Here is a 16457-nt window from a genome sequence, read left to right as displayed (position 1 = left end):
CCCTCCAATCTGGATAAGAGAGGAGGATCCTAAACAGGGGACCCCTCAATATTAAAGGGGTTTTCCAGTCCCTAAAATTGATGGCCTATCCTCAGGATAGGCCATAAATAGCTGATCGGTCGTGGTCCGGCTCCCGGTACCCCCACCGATCAGCTGTTTGGAAGGGGTATGAGCGCTGCTTCCCTTCTTTCCGGTCACTGCTCGTACTGTGAATCGCCGACACAGCAGTAGCGGCGGTTGACAGTATTACAGCCTTCTCCCGTTCTCTTTCAGGGACTGGAAAACCCCTTTAACTCCAAATTTCCTAAAAGGGTGTATGAAATGGGTTCTCTAAACTAGACAACCCACTTTAAAAAATGTGTTTTTCTAAACGAAACATTCTGAATATGTCCCGATCATGTCCTACTCACAGGTGCTCAACTTGTTAGGGTATGTTCACACGTCAACGCCAAATACGTTTGAAATTACGGAGCTGTTTTCAGGGGAAAACAGCTCCTGAATTTCAGAAGTTTTTGCTTGTACTCGCATTTTTCACGTACGTAATTGGAGCTGTTTTTCATTGGAGTCCATGAAAAACGGCTCCAAATACGTCCCAAGAAGTGTCCTGCACTTCTTTGACGCGGCCGTAATTTTACGCGCCGTCTTTTGACAGTGACGCGTAAAATGACAGCTCGTCTGCAAGCAATGGGCAGATGTTTGCCGACGTATTCGAGCCGTTTTTCACGCGTAATTCGAGGCGTAAAATGCCACCATTACGTCTGAAAAGAGGTCGTGTGCACATACGCTTACAGTGCATCAGAGATCTTTCCTGTAACAAGCCCTCCAGCTGTGCTTACAGCACGTTTTTAGAAGAGGTTAGAGACATAAATCCATTCACTGATCCAACGCAGATATTTGGAAAAGTGTGAGGAATCGAAACGCAATGTATATTAGAAAGTTGCTGAACTTTTCATTCCACAATGATTTTACATAAAACCAAGTTAAAAACTTCAGTGATTCATTAGTTACAGACCTTTCAAGAGAAATCTGTGGGAAACCATTAGGGCTTGTCCCCACGTAACAGAATTTCTGCAGCATTTCCACAGAAACTAGCAGACATTCCGCTGCGGAAAAAACGCATAATTCCTGGTGTTTTTTTTTGGCAGAAAAAGGAGCGGATTTCGCTGCGTTTTTCTCAATGTTGGGGGATGGTGACATCTCTGAAAAATGCTGCAATTCAGTCCACTTTCCGCAGCAGGAATTTAGATGCTGCCATACGAAAAAAACGCACCGCAGGACAATTTCTAGATGGGAATTTTACGCAGCGTGTGGATGAGATTTGTTAAGTCTCACCCACTTCGCCACTACTATATTCTGCTGCGTATTTTCCATCCGCAATTCTGTTACGTGTGGACAAGCCCTTAGGCCTCACGCCCACTTCAGGTTTTTTTTTTGCCTGGGTGCTATCCGTTGTTTTTAACAGATCGCACCCCGACACATTCATTTCAACGGTGCCATGCACACTTCCGCTGTTTTAACGGAACCGTGCTGCCGTTCCGACAAAAATAGGACCGGTCCTACTCCTGCGCGTTTGACAGAACAGTCTCGGCCTTTTCATTGATTTGGTCCGTGGAACAACGGACTGAACACGGAAGCGATCCGTGTGCGGCCCGTGTTTCACGGAAGCGTCATTAGCGGCCGATGGAAGTGTGCATGCAGTCTTAGAGCTTCAATTACAGCGCTCAAAACAACACAGCTGTCCCAGAGTCCCGAACGGCGAACCTGCTTAGTTTAGACGTACCCCTGACTAGGAATATTTACCATTCAAAAATTTGGGGAAGAGGAGTGACAACACGTGTAACGACAGCCATATTGGTTGCCGCCTAGCTTTCCCAGACAAAGATATAACAAAAAAAAAAAAAAAAGGACGGTGCACGGGATTCATATTTTTTGGATAGAATTTTTTTTTTGTTGGAGGGGGGGGGGGGCAAATGCTCTTCAAAACCCAGCGATACCAGTCAAAAACTGGCAAAACCTAGTCCTGAAAGTGTTAAAACAAACATGTTTTAATTAGTTTGGTGATTCTCTGAGCAATGCGGTTTAATTACAGATTGTGAGATCCCAGAGCACGGCTCATCGTTTCTCGGTCAATACTCTGCGCTAATCCAAATCACTGTAGGGCCGCAGTCGTGTTTATTGCAATGGCGGAAGCAGCGGCTGATAAACAGACTATTGAGCCCTTCAGATAAACTCCCAACGCTATTAAAAAGATTAGACGGACACGGGCAAACACATGGAGTATTAGGCAAACACAACATTACAATCGCGGCAGCAACTTGACATTCGTGAAGTGCGTATCGCTGCGCCGTGAATGATTGCGCGGCACAGAAGCCAATGCGAGTGGCTTTACAATGATTAAACATGGATGGCAGATAGACGAGAACCAGAGGGAAAAGCAAATATTAACACAATAGACTGTGAAGCCCCCCCCCCCCCACACTCGGAAGACGAGGGCTCGGTGTACGGCGCGTCAGCGTGACATTAGGCTCATCTTTCCAGCAAAGCATGGGCAACATCAAGAGGCACCGGAGAATGGCTCTAGGGGGGTCACAAATAATTTGACAACTGATAATGAGAATGTGTACGATATGATGGGTTAAAAAAATTATTTCTAAAAAAAAAAAAAGTTTATATTTCAAAAACAATTCTGGAAATTTATTTGGGAAACTATGGCACATAAACGGTTAATGAGGCCAATACAGCAATGAGGGTGGTGCATTTCGAACTCAAATGGCTGCCGATACTCGTAGCGGCCGTGCTGCGGTAGTGTCCTGCGTGGACGACGATCGAGCGGCAGAACCGCACACGTTTTACGGCGATTTGCGGCACTTTTGGAATGCGGTTTTAGCCCGCGCTGCTGGGATAGGTCAAGTATATCAAAGCCACGTGATTAACCCTGTACATGCCACGCAGGAATTAAAAAAAACGCATCAAAAAACCACGGTAATCTATGATAAAACTCCATGCGGTTTGCTGCGCAGTGATTGGCCGCGTGGTACATTACCACAGAACGGCCGCTACGTGTACGGGCACCCTAAGGATGTATTTAGACGTTGTGGTCAAAACTGCATCCGAAATCGCATTCCATATCGCAATTTGATGTTTTTAATGCAAACTCATCTAATCGCTGTAGAAGACGCGTGCGGCGGCGGTCAGACTCTTTTCTAGTGGTTTTGTGGTTTTAACCGCACCTCAATATCCGAAGACACACAAATGAAAGTAATTGTCCCTAATCATAAACACATGTAATAAGAACGATTAGGGACATACGGGGGGGCGGGGGTTTCATCTAAAATATGTGCATTAAGCCGGTTACATAAACTATCCATGAAATTGCTTCCAAATCTCAATCTATTACACAGTCTTGGCAACCGCTTCCTGACCACAAGCGTCCATGGACTGCTCTAGACACGGTCCGCTAAGGGCTTGTCCACGCGTAACGGAATTGCTGCAGAAAACTTGTGCAGCAATTCCGCAGAAACTTGCAGGATTTCCGCTGCGGAAAAACCGCACCATTGCCAGTGTTTTTTTACTGCAGAAAATGGTGCATATTTTGCCACGTTTTTCTCAATGTTGGGGGATGGCGACGTCTCCTCTGAACAACGCAGCAATTCTGTCCACTTTCCGCAGCGGGGATTGACAAGCTGCGGTACGAAAAATACGCACAACCGGTGAATTTCTGCTCTGAAATTTTACGCAGCGTGTGGATGAGATTTGTTAAATCTCACTCACTTTGCTGCCGCTGTATTCTGCTGCGTATTTTCTATCCGCAATTCCGGACAAAAAATATGCAGCAATTCTGCTACGTGTGGACGAGCCCTAACAAGGTCATAAAATTTACCACCATTCATTTAGAAAATGAACTAAAAGAAAAAAAAAAAATAAAGGGGGCAAATGAGTGCAAATATAACTGGTAACCACGGCCAGCACCGCTGTAGTTTGATAGGATCTGGTCATCTACGAGATGGAGCATCAGCCCAAAACCTAAAAATACCCATCTGGCAAGACCATAATTAGACAAACATGGCTGCTATCTTCCACAAATAGCATCAGGCTCTATTGAATGGGGCTGAGGTGCAATACCACACAAAACCTGTGGACAGCTGTGGCGCTGTTTTTAGGTAATAATTGTTAACCCTTTAAAATTTCCAAAAACTTCCATGAAAAAGGTGCCACTTTCTCTAAATTTCCAGTTTATTATATGAAAATGTTAAGGCTCCTCTGGAAAGACGACATAATATGAAGTCGTATTTCACATCGGCCGAATTTTATTTTATTTTTTTAGAAATTCAGAGCTTATTTGTGAGGTCGATTTTGAAACAAAAAATTCTATTAATTAAAGCAAAAGTAACGTGAGCATAAATGGGCGGCTGCATGAAGACCCACGACAAACCCTTGAAGGCAGCAAGATGAAGAAATTCAGGCGTCTCAAAGCCGTGTCACCCCCTTTGGGAAGCCTCTGGCCATTCATCTGCCCCAAGGTTTAGCGCTCGGAGCGGAGGTTCCCCCGGGCTCGCTCATTAGGATGGAAATGTATGCCAGCACGCCAAACAAATCACAGGGCTCGTTTAATTAGAGGCAAGGCTTTGATTCGGCGCCAGCACCCGATAACATCATCCGAGGATTATTTTTAGGCAGTTTTACTAAACAAATGTAGTTAATTAAGGGAGAAGAATCAAAGCAGATTTAAAGAAACAGGGACAATGTCAGCAAACAAGCCTGGTTTAAATAAAGCTGTGGTATTCAACAAGGAGTAGATATCACGCATATAAAGGGAGATCAAAACTGATGCAGAGGAAAAGTTGAGCGGTTGCCCATGTCAACCAATAAGGTTGTTGATTTCATTTTCCAAAGCAGCTTTGAAAAATGAAAGGTGGAATCGGATTGGTTGCTATGGGAAACTTTTTTCCTTGCACCAGTTCTGATAAATCTTCCCCCAATGTTTACACAAGGGATAGTCGGGTTCACACACACCCGGGGCTTGTGGTGTGAATGGGATTTTAGAGCACGGGCGGGTCGGGCTGGGTCTAAACGTGTCCGATTTGCAGCGGGCGAAATCCGCAGTTAAATTGACAGTAATGTATTTCGGTGCAGATATGAAATCCCATCGAAGACAATGGGAGAAATGCACAAATCTGTGAAAAATCAGCAACACTAACCAGTCAGATTGCAGGGGAATAGGTCTCGGACTACAGCACAGAGTTCATCGGGTAGTCTGAGAAGGCCTGCGGCCATCTTGAATAACGGAGGAGGAGACCAAGGTAATTGGCGGCACAACAAGCGAAACGGAGGGTACCATTTAAGTTCCTCTGCATTTCCAGCAATGGTTACATTTTTAGATAAAACTGGAGAGTCACTTTAACAAATTGAACGTTACAGTCTGGTTTCCACACTGTAGTAACATGACAAAAATGTTGCCAGCAAATGTGTCAGACTCCGCCCCCTTGTTATTTTCCGTACCATACACAGGCATGGTCATATGACTAAGACCACATTCAGACGAGCGTAGCTAACCTCAGACGTAAAAAACTGCAGTTTTTCACGTCAGAGGTGCACCCGTGCGAAACGCGTTGTCACGGGTCTCACATAGACTAGGGTCTATGGAGGGATACGTGACACGCAGTAAAATAGAAAATGTCCTATTTTTTCCACGAACCCTTCATACGCTCCGTTGAAACAATTGAAATACATGAGTCCGTGTGACGGCCGTCACACGGACTACATATACATATACGCTCGTCTGAATGAGCCCTAAGATTTAGACAAATTTATGCATCATGGGAGAGAACGATCATGAAAAACATGGATTTTTTTTACATTTTCTTCCTACATTTTTTAAGATGTATCATTACTAGTCCCCTGCCGGCTACAGAGGGAGACACAAGGGTCAGAGTCATTCATATGTAAGGTGCGATCCCAGCCAGCAGCCAGTGCTGATGTAATGAATAGGCTTAAAGGGCAACTCCATACTGAGTGGCAGACAGAAGAACCAGATTTCCCACGAGACCCGCAGCACAATATTCTTAGGGCTATTTTGTGCCTTTCAAAAGCATTTCCACAACCCCCAAAAAAATATAAATCCTGGAGTCGTGCGCTTCAATGTTGTGGGAAAGCTGGGTGACAACTAATATGGCTGCCATAAAAACTCCCTCAAGGAGAAAGATTTGGAGATTACTGGGCACCTAAGAGACTGGTAATATTATATGGCCACGCATACAGCGTTTTTTGCACGCAGATACCGACGCGTTTTCAGCATCTGAATCAGTGTGGAAAACGCCTCGCTTTGCCTTCCATTGGCCACCACCTCTGTGGGAGCAGAACCCTTTAATACCTGGTCTCTCGTCCGGTGGCTTCGTAATAACAATGTAAACATAGGAAGCAATGCAAGCGCAAGATCACGTCAGATGCCGCCGAACCAAAATCAAAGACGCGAAAAAGTATTAAACTTTGTACCTTAATGGAAGAGAAATAAATACTACAGTAATGATGTGACAACTCAGAGGGGAGGGGGTGGGAGGAAAATAAAACATAGGAAACATATTGTTCAGGGTAACCGTACGACGCAGGACTCACTGCGGGACCAACAGTTGCGGAAAAAAAGAAATACAGCAGGAGAGAGATATGTGGCGGTGAAATGTCCTCTTAAAGGGAAATTGTCCAGTTTAGAAAACCCATTTGCATACACCCTATTAGGGAATTCTGAGTTAATAGAGGGGGGTCCACTGTTCAGGACCCTCAACTCTTGGTCAGAGCGGAGAGCGGTTACTTAGAGCGTCTCTCGCTCTGGAGGATCTTTCCTGTCCTTGATGTGAATGGACACGGTGTAATCCTTAATTTGCCCTGTGGTGGCACTGCAGGGAAACTGAGCACTTACTGCCATGTTTCCCCACAGATTACAGCTGATCGCTGGGGGTCCCAGCAGAAGGAGACTTTGTGATCTACTTAATGTCAAGGGACCCTTCTCACAAGTAGGGATCGTCCAGAATGGTAAGAGGAAAAAATGTATTTGTTAACTAAGTTCTTTAAATTAACCACAGCTACAGGGACACCTATAGATTATTAAAAGTATAGCAAGTAACTTAATACCTTCAAAATATACAAAGTGCATGGGATATGGGGTAGAAATGATTCCCTATATAGGATTTATGTTTTTCAATATTTAAAAGTGGTTTGCTTCCCCCTTGTGGCCAATGATTATGAAAAATTAGACTAAATTATCATTATGTTACACGTGATGCACGGACAACATTTGGAACTGAAGATAGGAGATTGATGGCGGCCACACACAGTCCACACTGGCGATTAGACAAGAAATGAGCCGTGAAAGGGGGAAGAAAGCGAGCGCTTCTGATGATCGGAATCACCATACATCACACAAGAAGATCTATAAAATCTCAGGACATTTCCCAGGAAAGTGTGGGGCGCTCTGGAGTTCCAAGAGTGTCAGGGAGATATCTGTTCTTTTATGGGTACCATGAAACCCCAAGACTGACATAAGAACGCCAAGATGTATCCGATACACTAAATTTAAAGGGACACTACACCTAAAGTATATCATGTTCATTTGAGTTAAATACGATCTATTGTTCTAGGTTATCAGCCATTTTAATGGAGAAGGCCTTAAAAATTCCTGCGTTCATGATTTTTTTTTTCTTTATCGCACAGATCTCCAGAAACATTTACATCCAATACTAGAAGTTCAAGCGTTCATATGAATGTTCGTTCCCGATCATTGAACTGTGTAAACAGACCAACGATCAGCCGATAAACAATCAAACGCTCGTTCATCGGCTGATCGTATAGTTTATGCAGCCTTAAATATTATCATTGTCGGCACTACATCTCCCGGTGTAAACAATGTACCGCAGACCTGATAGAAATGCATGGGGACGAGCGATCGCAGTAATGATCGCTCATCTCCATACATAACCAGTCATTGCTCCTTGTGAAATCGGCATCAACGAGCTGTCTCGTTGATCGGCGCTCGTTTACACAGCCTATATTGGGCCGTGTAATAGGACCCTTACTGTCCCTTTAAATGCACAGTGATAAAATCCCATTACTACTCCCTCCACGTTAATATTTCATATCTTTCATAGGCAGCGAAAAAACAATCAGATTTAGAACCAAACATAGGAACGGATTTATGCCGCAAATAAATATAGAATTGCGTCTTAATCTCGGAAATAAGATTTCGGCGAGAGATTAGATGGGTGAAGTCTCTCCCCTCCTTCAGTCACTTTCTGGAAAACACAGACATGTTTGTTTTCCCAATTACAGTCGGGATCAGCACAGCTGATAACAGAGGAAAATGTCTATTAAAATATATTTTTGTTTTCTGTGAGCGCTTTCTACATAAGCATTCTGGGGTAATTGTATAATTGAGCCGTAACAACCGCCAGTCGAGGGAGACGGAAAAAAAAAATTAGGATAAAAAAATAAAAATTGTTCAATGAAACCCTTTGGCTACAGCTGTCAAATTACATATTTTAATGAGGGAAAATAAAGAAATTTCTAAACGCAAGTAACTTAGCCGACGACTGAAATGTGGGTCAATGGAGACTAAGGAAGGCAGAACAAAGGATGTGGCGGTGTAATAATAGAGATGGGAGGAGGACGGCTGCCGAATGGGAACCTGAGAATTACACGAGTATTTACAGTGAGAACGCAAATTATCCTAAAGAGATAAAAGGAACGAGCGTGTGGGGACGTAGAGATGTGAATATTCAGAATTCCTAACATAAACCCGATTGCTCACTTGTTAAACCATCTGTAACCACGCCTCGCAGGTGTCGGCGGGCCAAAGACCGAGCCTCGCAGGTGTCGGCGGGCCAAAGACCGGGCCTCGCAGGTGTCGGCGGGCCAAAGACCGGGCCTCGCAGGTGTCGGCGGGCCAAAGACCGGGCCTCGCAGGTGTCGGCGGGCCAAAGACCGGGCCTCGCAGGTGTCGGCGGGCCAGAGACCGGGCCTCGCAGGTGTCGGCGGGCCAGAGACCGGGCCTCGCAGGTGTCGGCGGGCCAGAGACCGGGCCTCGCAGGTGTCGGCGGGCCAGAGATCGGGCCTCGCAGGTGTCGGCGGGCCAAAGACCGGGCCTCGCAGGTGTCGGCGGGCCAAAGACCGGGCCTCGCAGGTGTCGGCGGGCCAAAGACCGGGCCTCGCAGGTGTCGGCGGGCCAAAGACCGGGCCTCGCAGGTGTCGGCGGGCCAAAGACCGGGCCTCGCAGGTGTCGGCGGGCCAAAGACCGGGCCTCGCAGGTGTCGGCGGGCCAAAGACCGGGCCTCGCAGGTGTCGGCGGGCCAAAGACCGGGCCTCGCAGGTGTCGGCGGGCCAAAGACGGGCCTCGCAGGTGTCGGCGGGCCAAAGACCGGGCCTCGCAGGTGTCTGCGGGCCAAAGACCTGGCCTCGCAGGTGTCGGCGGGTCAAAGACCTGTGACAAGTTGCCAAGGCCTCAAATGTTCCAGTGCCAAGGTGTTGCCACTCCAACCATTCTGGTACTGCAACAAATATATCTGCACTGAACTAGTAAAGTCGGGATATCCAGTAATCCACACCTTACAATGGTGCAGGTGCCATTATTCACTGCCAACGTCTCTGGTATTGAGCAATGGAAGTGATCATTGATGAAGGCCGGACATTTATCTGCTTAACATTGATGCTGATCCTTCCCACCCCTTAAAGTCGTTTTTGATGTGGAAGGTCCAAGACAGAATTAAGTTCCAGTGACAGTAAAGAGCGGGCAGGGAAGCGTTTATTACCTGGAGCGTCTATCGGCGGACTGCAGCGGCATCTCACACACCTGACCGATCCAGAGGGGCATACAGCAGCGGCAGGTCAATTATACAGGAGCTTCTCAACGCTTGAGATATCAAGGGGACGGGGATTTTTCTGGCCTTCCGGTCAGCCAGCGCCTCTTCAGTCTAGAGTGGCGGATAACTGGTGTACAAGAGATCGTATTCTCTATTTGTTGTGCAGTTAAAAGCATATTTAACGTGGAGTGTCCCTTTAAGACAGCATACCTTAAAAGCCAGCTGAAACACATCTCACCTGAGTTGATCGCACTGCACCCTCTAAGGGTCCATTCACATGTTGCGGTCGAGATGCGGTTGGAACGCATCTGAAAAATGTATGCATTTTTACAGCGATTTGGAGCATTTTTGCTGCGTTTTCGATGTAGTAAAGAATGCAAACACTGTAAAAACTATTGCAGTTTTCGGATGCGTTTTTTTTATGCGGTTCTAACTGTACCTCAAAAACAAAGTGTGAATGGACCCTAAGCATATAACAAAAGCGAGGGGAAAAAAAGTGTGTCTTTTTTCTTCTCTTTTTGGAATTTTTGCATGGTGGATGTGGATTATCCTCGGCTCCGGCCTCCTCAGACCTGGCACACCCCGTTCTCCTGCCTCGTTTTGTAATAATTCATAGTTTATTAGTATTTGGATGTGCTGCAAACTCCTGGCACCTACTTAATTATGATTAGCGAAACGGCGGAGATTAATCGCAGTCATTAGTAACGCGTCTTTTAAGGGGGAACGGTTAGGAGTGGTATGCCATGTCTGTGAAAGAGGCGCGTACTTCTGCCGGGGGGTGAAGTAGGTGACGGGTACAAGGGGCATTTACACCAAACCAAGGGCCCAGATACCTACAGTTCAATGAAGTTTCCAGGAAGTTTTACTGCTGAATGTGAGAACTTTTGTGTCAAAAATTTATCTCGGAGGAGCCCGATTGAGTAGATTGACCCCCCCCCCCCTTTATGGATCTAATAAATTGAGCTATTAAAATCTGTTCCTCGCAAAATCAGGTTTTTTTTCCAGTTTTATCTCAATAATGAAAAGTTCTGCAGCCTTCAGATATACTTTGCGTTTCAATTCCTTACACTTTTGAAGAACTCTGTTTGCAATCAGTGAATGGAAAACCTTTGAACCCCCTACAAACAGAAAACTTCTCAAAGCTGAGGGTTTGCTACAATTCTATCCAGTTTAGAAAATCTTCTGTGACTCCAGACTAATACATCTTACCTGCACCGATACACTGTCAGGGTATGTTCACACAGCTTATTTTCGGCCGTTTTTCGAGCCGTAAACGGACGAAAAATCAAAAGCAGAACGCCTCCAAACATCTGCCCATTGATTTCAATTGGAAAACTGTGTTTTGTTCCGACGGGCCGTTTGTTTACGCGGCCGTTTTGAAAAAGAAGTGAAAAAGAAGCGCATGTCATTTCTTGAGCCGTTTTTGAAGCCGTTTTTCATTGACTATAGAAAAACGGCTCCAAAAACGGCCGTAAAAAATGGCTGAAAATCAGGAGCGGTTTTCCCTTGAAAACAGCTCCGTTTTTTCAGACGTTTTTTTCTAAGCGTGTGAACAGAGCCTAACAAACTATCAGCACAAGAGAGATTTGTGCAGCGAACATGTTCGCCTCAAAGAGGAACGTCAAGGCTGGATTCCATTATATCATGTCCCCCGCTGTAAGCAGTATTTGGGCTTTATGTGTTTTTGGCCTTTGGCTGTAAATAGAATGCTTCAGTTCACAGACGACAAGCAGAGATCTTGAAAATGGTGAGGAATTGAAGCACGTAGTAGATTTGAAATTTGCAGGACTTTTCACGATATAAGAAACACTGTAGGATATAAGAAGGTGAGGTGCCAAGGAGATGATGCGCCTTGTGGCCCCCCCTCTCGTTTAGAACGTGACGATACTCTGCGCCTCTTATCTCCCTGCGGTAGTGATTAATTCCCCGTGACTGGCAGCAGCAACAGGAGCGGGCGCTCGACGTGGCCACACTTCAAAGCCAGGGGCTTATCTGCCTCGAACACACGCGGCAACCTTTTCAGAAAAACCCTTCACCGTTCCACGGACCGAGAGCAGCCAGAGAAAAGCACAAGAGAATGAGGCCTTGTGTGTCAGCAGCACGGCTCCGTTCCACCTACTTGCGCCAAAGTCTGATTTATTTTCTTCTGCATTATTCTTTTTTTCCCTTGGTTGGACATCGGCCCCGTCACTTGTTTCCTTTTAAAACGACATTAAATCGGAAAAAAAGAAGAAGAAGAACAACAAACGTGGAGGAAAACCCAGGATATAAATATATCCAATAACAGATAAATCACGTACATACGAGACCCCCTGACATACATATATGAGGTTCTACTGATAAATCAGGGCGGCGGATCAGTCATTAAACATTTAAAGGGCCACTAACCCTAAACTCGCATAAGTATAGAAACGTTTGTGGAAACGTAATGAACATATATCATTTTAGATTTATTACGTAGCCGATGTTCATCCGAGGTGAAGAATCTTAAGAGGAAGCTTGCAAAAGAAATGTAATATTAAATGGCGCCCAACGCCGGTCAAGCCAAGTCCTTCAGAGCGGGTAGTGCTCTTTGCAGCAGCTTTCCATTCTGGCTAATATTTGGGGGGGTCCTAATGAGATCCAAATGCCCTAATGGGTATGGACAGACCAGGAGGAACATACCATAAGGGCAGAACAGGCAGGTGCTATGGGGCCCATGAATAGAGGGGGCAATGCCCTAGTTGGTCTCAGTCTTTGCTCCTTGGTGAAGTGAATATATACAGGACCCCCCATCTCTACAGGAACTGCATCATAACAAGGAGGTGGGGGACATGGCCCAAGAGTCATAAAAAGGGAGTAAAGGGGGCAACATATATCAGGTCCTTCTGTCCTGGGTGGTAAAACCTGGCAAAGTAAAGAAGAGCCCAGTTTGATCTTTGCTATAGGCCCCCTCTCTGTGTCCATCACTGGGGATAAGGTTTGTCCTAAAAATAATATGATGATTATAAATAATCCCTAGATCCCACAACTTCTCCGATATACAGAGAGGGATAAGTCTGTAATGACAAGGTCTCAGATCTGGACCCCCAATGAGCCTCGGCCCTAACACCCCTGGGACTAAGTGTCGTCGTCCTCCGCGTGCGCCCCGCAGTAAAGCTGTTGGAGGTGACATGGTGCGGAGGATTAGCCAGGAAAACGACAGCCGCGCAGGTCACGCAGCCAGTTGTGGGGCAGCTGTGTTAGCAAATCCTTAGGACAAGCTTTAGGACAGATGGATTTCCTTTGAGCAGCTGTTGTCTTAAGGTCCAGTCCGAGGAGGCGGAAGAAGAAGAGACACACGATGGGAGGGGGGGGGGTCCTCCAGGCAAAAAGCACACACAGCGGCCATTTACATCCAACATTCCTCAGGCGTCACAAGGCCGAGATAAGTAAACCCCATGATTTCATGAAAACAGTTTATTGAAGCAGCACAACCCTGTAAAGCTGAGGAAGGGGGGGGGGGGGGGAGACGACTGTTTTTTTTTCTTACTCTTTCGGGGCAAAAATCAAAGCTGTAACCTGAAAATAAGAAACAGGCGCCACATTCAGTACTGAGAGACGCCCACACCGGGCGGGGAAGACAAATACAAGACACTTTGTGTTAACGTGGATGCAAAAATATGTTATTTCTGGGAAGTTATTGGTTATAAAATGCAATAAAATGTAACCAAGGCCAAAAAGTTACATAAAAAAGTTACATAAAAAAGTTACAGGGACTTGTCACATGACTTCACTGGTAATATCCGGTTCCAGTCTCTCAGAATTGCAGAAGACCCCTGGTCAGACACCCTCCCACCACATTGTCCTACATGGTGGCGTACGGCTGGGACATTGAGGGATGGACAGTTCTGGTCAAAAAATGTTTATTTAACAATGTTTGTTACCATGGAGTCACATAGGTTTGCATAGGATCTGTAGAAACCCAACGATAAAAATCTTTAAATTAAGACCTATCGCAAAGTTGCTTAATTTTTCATTTTAGATGCATTGGGACGATAAAAAAAAAAAAATATTGCGAAGGTGGTCGTAGCCTTTAAGTAAATGCAACTGTAGCTTGTGGTTCAACTTTGAAAGGGTATTACATAGAAGTCCTAAACTAAAATTTGGGTAGTATAGTGATGGGTTCCCCTCAGTAGCGAAAAGGGGCTTTATAGATTACCTTCTGATCAGTCAACATTCAGGACCCATAATTACCAAGGGTTTGTCTAAAGATGGACATCCCCTTTAAGAAACAAGTCAACAATTTACAATGCATGACCTGCACCAAGGCTGTGGTGGGTGGTGGACTAAGAAAAGTGACAACCACTCTGGGCTCTAATTGGGGGGGGGGGGGTGTATTAAAAACTAGACATGAGTAAATTGATCCTCCCGTTTCAGCAATTTGCACGATCCATCTGAGAAAAATCTTGTCACCCATTTTTTTGCAATTTTTCAAAAACAAACCTCAAGAATCGACTCGCCCAAAAAGCCACAACTGAGTTTTTGTCACCTCATAAAAAATATGGCAAAAACTATTTCTAACTGTATCGTAAAGTGAATAGGTGATGGTGTCTGCCTGTTCATGGCCTGAAAGTATCATATGGGCAAAACAAAAGGCTGCACTGTAGTCTACTCCACAGAGTCTTCAGAAGACATCAGTAAAAAGATAAACTACAATCAACCCCCTCCACGGCCTACATTTTTATAGGTTGCACAAAAACATTATAGTCAAGACCTCATTAAAGTAAGAAAATAAGTCAAACATTTTACGAAACGTCTCAAGAGAATCTTCCAAGGTCAGGAGAACGACAGGCCTGGTTTAAGAACGTCACCCTGTCTTAGAAGTGCAAGCCCTGAAAATAAAGTCCCGTAAGACAAGGTCCCACCGACTCGTACTGCTGACTGCTATAAGCACATCCACGTAAGCTCCATCTGAAAGGACTCCTAGTGCATTAATCCCAGGAGATCAGCCCTTGTCAGACGAGCTTAGCTCAGTAGTGTATCGATTCCCTAAGCTCTACAGCCAGGAGTCACGGCAGAAGTGGAGCAGGAGGAGGAGAAAGTCAAACTCCACCAGCAGACACTAGCACCAGCTGAGCTCCACGTGCCTCTGGAAGAAAAGGTATCACTAAATTAAAAAGGTGGAAGGAACAATTTTTCGACTGGATCACAATTGATGACCATGTCCATGGTAACCCTCGAAACTTGACATAGTCTTAGATATTGGTCGTCAAGCATGAAGAAAGTTTATCTAGTAGTGGACAGCCCATAACCTAAGCCTTGGTATCATATCTGTTTATTAGTGGTGAGTAAGGCTGGCCATAGGGGTGTTCGACCTGTGCAGTCAGTTATGCAGGGCGCATCCACAGTAATTACTGAAGGGGGCACCACTGGCCCTGTTGGACTGGGCACCTGGAACTTTGACCCACCATCCCAAAACTAGGTACACAAACTATGGAAAGACAGCTACACGGGGTGCAGCTCGATTCCCTAGTTTTTCCGGCGGTGTTATCTGTGCACTGTATTGGTTATATCATTTGGGCACTATATGTAAAATAGAAGTGAGAGGCATCATTATAAGGGACTACATGGGGCGCCATCTAACCTAAAGCCGGCCCTGGTAAGATGTAGATGGTTTATGACAACAAGTAAACACAGAAGACTACGATCAACAGATTCGTTAATCCAAAAATAGTATTTAAGCAAATTCAAAAATAAATCCTTTGATACGCGTTTGGCATTTAACTTCTTCCAGCAACATATGTTCATTTCTAATCTGCATAAAAATGCCATCGGTTATACCGAGCGGACAACAGGTGGAACATTAAAGCGGCACCTATAATGAGGAGGGAAAAAAAACATCTTTGCCCGACGCATCCTTGGCAGAGATCAGAGTCCAGGAAAGTCTCGAATGCGACAGATGTCCAAGGATATGAGAAGACCTTTATTCTCCAGTAATCAAAGTAATTGTTCTCTATGGCAAAATCCCATAAAAATTGCTAGGGAGTAAAAGGATTTTACATTGGCGCACAACAGATGTGGCAGGCGCCGAGTATTTCCACTTCATTCCACCTGTTTACTAGGATATTTTTTTCCTCTCCATTATCGGATTAATACTTGGAGTACCGATTTCTATAAAGTATACAACATTTATAATAAATGTAGTTATTCCATGTTAGGACATCACGCATGGGATTTTGGGAACAGGACGCTAAACAAAGGGATCACAGAACCCATAAATTGCCCTTCGGCTCTGATTGCTCCCAAAAAACATTGGAATGGTCAAGCATGGAAATTCACTGATCTCAATTGAGTTATTGCCGCTTACACAGTCTCTACATCAGTGGTCTCCAACCTATGGCTCTACAGCGGTTGTCAAAGTACAACTCCAAGCTGGATGTTACTTTCACAACAGGGCATGCTGGGAGTTAAAGTTTCAGAACAGCTGGAGAGCCACAGGTTGAATATAACTTCTCTACATCGGCTTGGGCTAAAACTCCGGATAAGATTCAATATGCGTTTGTACAGAGACACAATGAGCAAAGACAGTTACAGCTCAACGCGTTTTGAGCCAGCCCAACTGGGGCAAAATGGTGTCATCAGATGCTACCA

At 45.2% G+C, this 16457-nt stretch overlaps 1 protein-coding gene across 3 annotated transcripts in view; it reads right to left on the bottom strand.

Annotated features, from left to right (window-relative positions):
- Positions 1-16457, bottom strand: part of PLXNA1 (plexin A1) — a 288333-nt gene that overhangs the window by 131598 nt on the left and 140278 nt on the right. The gene's annotated exons all lie outside the window — the stretch shown is intronic.

The sequence above is a fragment of the Rhinoderma darwinii genome, chromosome 7 (genome assembly GCF_050947455.1).
Source record: "Rhinoderma darwinii isolate aRhiDar2 chromosome 7, aRhiDar2.hap1, whole genome shotgun sequence".
In the NCBI taxonomy this organism is placed as follows: Eukaryota; Metazoa; Chordata; class Amphibia; order Anura; family Rhinodermatidae; genus Rhinoderma; species Rhinoderma darwinii.
This window is presented reverse-complemented; position numbering and strand designations above follow the sequence as displayed.